Source organism: Echinops telfairi, unplaced genomic scaffold (assembly GCF_000313985.2).
Source record: "Echinops telfairi isolate 266 unplaced genomic scaffold, ASM31398v2 ScPeMD7_16;HRSCAF=60, whole genome shotgun sequence".
NCBI lineage: Eukaryota > Metazoa > Chordata > Mammalia > Afrosoricida > Tenrecidae > Echinops > Echinops telfairi.
This window is the reverse complement of record NW_022103913.1, coordinates 3,418,013-3,421,041: the sequence shown is the minus strand read 5'-3', so window position 1 is coordinate 3,421,041 and position 3,029 is coordinate 3,418,013.

Here is a 3,029-nt window from a genome sequence, read left to right as displayed (position 1 = left end):
TTTTTTCATGTCTTACACTGACCACTGTCTCCCTTTACCCACTTTTCTGTTGTCTGTTCCCCTGGGAAGGGGTGATACATAGATCATTGTAATCGGTTCCCCTTTCCCTGCTGCTACTTTCCCCTTCCCCTCCTGGTATTGCTACTCTCATTACTGGTCCTGAGGCGTTTATCTGTCTTGTGTTTCCTGTGTTTCAATCTCATCTGTACCAGTGTACGTGCTCTGGTCTGGCTGGATTTGTAAGGTAGAATTGGGTTCATGATAGTGGGGGTGAGGAAGTATTAAAGAACTAGAGGAAAATTCTAAGTTTCATTAGTGCTATACTGCACCCTCGTAAGGGGATGTCCAATTATCCACAGGTGGGCTTTGGGTCTCCACTCTGCACTCCCCCTCATTCACAATGATATGAATTTTTGTTCTTTGATGTCTGATACCTGATCCTACGGACACTTCATGATCACACAGGCTGGTGTGCTTCTTCCATGTGGACTTTGTTGCTTCTGAGCTAGATTGCTGCTTGTTTATCTTCAAGCCTTTAAGACCTCAGACAGCCATATCTTTTTATAGCCGGGCACCATCGGCTCTCTTCACCACATTTGCTTATGCACCCATTTGTCTCCTTTCCACTTTTAATACCGTTATATGTTGCAAGTGATTTGCTCTCAACCACTGAATGAGAAGTTAGTGGTGCAACCCACCTGGCAGCACTGGAGGAGACAGAATAAAGGCCTGGTGATCTTCTTCATAAAAATGACAGCTAGGAAAACTCTAGGGCATTGATTCTGAACCTGTGGGTCACGACCCCTTTGGGGGTCAAATGACTCTTTCACAGGGGTCGCCTAAGACCATCAGAAAACACATATTTCCAATGGTCTTCGGAACCGAGACACCACTCCTCTATCCGTCTCCAAGCGGATCCGCCCACATGCAGATATGCCCACATATGAGTACCTGGTGTGATGACATCATTGCACCAACCCCATCACATATACCCATACAAATACAAGTGTATGTGATGGGTTGGCTCCATGATGTACTTATGTGGACCAGTCACACATGTGTAGAGAGCAGCTACTGTGTAGAAAGCAGCTGCTGTGTTGAAAGCTGCTACTCTGTTAAAAGCAGCTACTGTGTTGAAAGCAGCAGTAATAGAGGTAAAACGACACTTCATGAATTATAATTAATGTAAATGTAAATCATGTACTGCAAAATCATCAAATACTGTAAAAAAAATCTGTACCATGGGAACTTAATCTGGATGCTGATTGGTCTTTTTATAATCAGCTGTGGTTGATATGAATACTGCCCCCTTGTGATAGTAACAGGTATGAAAAAAAAACCAGCACAATGGTAAGTCATAGGAAACTTTAATGAACTGTATTGACTGAACTATGCCATGCATCATCTTTTGTATTATTAAAGCTATTGTTATATATTATTTTCATTAGCAAACCATCCCATGACAATGGATCATGTAGAGAAGAATGTTAAGAAAATATAATGAGGATGTTTTACAGTATGATTTTACCTCAATAATTACAGCAGGAATTGAGAAACTGCAATGTGCTATTTGTTGTGAAGTTCTATCAGCCGAATCTATGAAGCTGAACAAACTAAAACGTCATTTTGATAGCAAGCATCCAAGCTTTGCCAGCAAGGATACCAACAATTTTAGAAGCAAAGCTGTGGGACTCAAGAAAGCCACACTTGACACTGGTGGTACGTACCACAAACAAAACGTAGCAGCTGTTGAAGCTTCATATTTGGCACTCGGAATCGTCAGAGTTATGAAACCTCACACCATTGCTGAGGATTTACTGTTGCCAGCGGCCAAAGACATTGTTTGAGTTGTGATCAGAGACGAATTTGTTACAAAGTTGAGTGCAATTTTCTTATCTAATGACACCGTCTGCAGAAGAATAGATGACATGTCTGCTGATATTCTTGATCAGGTAATCCAGGAAATTAAATCTGCTCCACTTCCAATATTTAGCATCCAGCTTGATGAATCTGCAGACGTTGCAAACTGTTCACAGTTACTGGTTTACGTGAGGTGCATTTATGATAGTGACTTTAAAGATGAGTTTCTTTTTTGAAAACCTCTTGAAATGACAACTACTGCACATGATGTATTTGACACAGTTGGTTCTTTTCTGAAAGAGCATAAGATCTCTTGGGAAAAGGTTTGTGGTGTTTGCACAGATGGTGCTCCAGCTATGCTAGGATGTTGATTGGATCACTGAAGACAAAGCGGGCATAAGCAAATGTGGTGAAGAAAGCTTTGTTGCTTTGTTTTGTTGTGTCTTGTTTTTTGTGCATATTATTATCTCTGCAGGTCTATCTAGATAAGATAGACCTGGATTGTTTATCTAGATAAGATAAACAATCTGGAGAAGAAAACAATGGACCAATGGTTCTGGGGGGGCATGGGACAGGGGGGGGGACAGGGGGAGGTAGCGGAAAGGAAGTCCACATGGAAGAAGCACACCAGCTTGTGTGATCACAAGGTGTCAATGGGATCAGCTATCAGGCATCAAAGAACAAAACAAAAAAACAAAGCAAAAAAATCATATCATTGAGAATGAGGGGGAGTGGGGAGTGGAGACCCAAAGCCCATCTGTAGACAACTGGACATCCCCTTACAGAAGGGTTGCAGGGAGGAGATGAGCCAGCCAGTTTGGTACTGAATGAGTCATCAAAAGTCATCGGAACTCGCTGTATGATTCATCAGCAAATATTAGCAACAAAGACGCTGCCACAAAAGTTACAAGAAGTGATGAGCCAGTCAGGGTGCAGGGTAGCAACAATGAAACATATAACTTTCCTCTAGTTCTCAAATGCTTCCTTTCCCCCACTATCATGATCCCAATTCTACCTTACAAATCTGGCTAGACCAGAGGCTGTACATTGATACAGATAGCAACTGGAAACACAGGGAATCCAGGACAGATGACTCCTTCAGGACCAGTGGTGAGAGGGGCGATGCCTGGAGGATGAAGGGAATGTGGGGTAGAAAGGGGGAACCGATT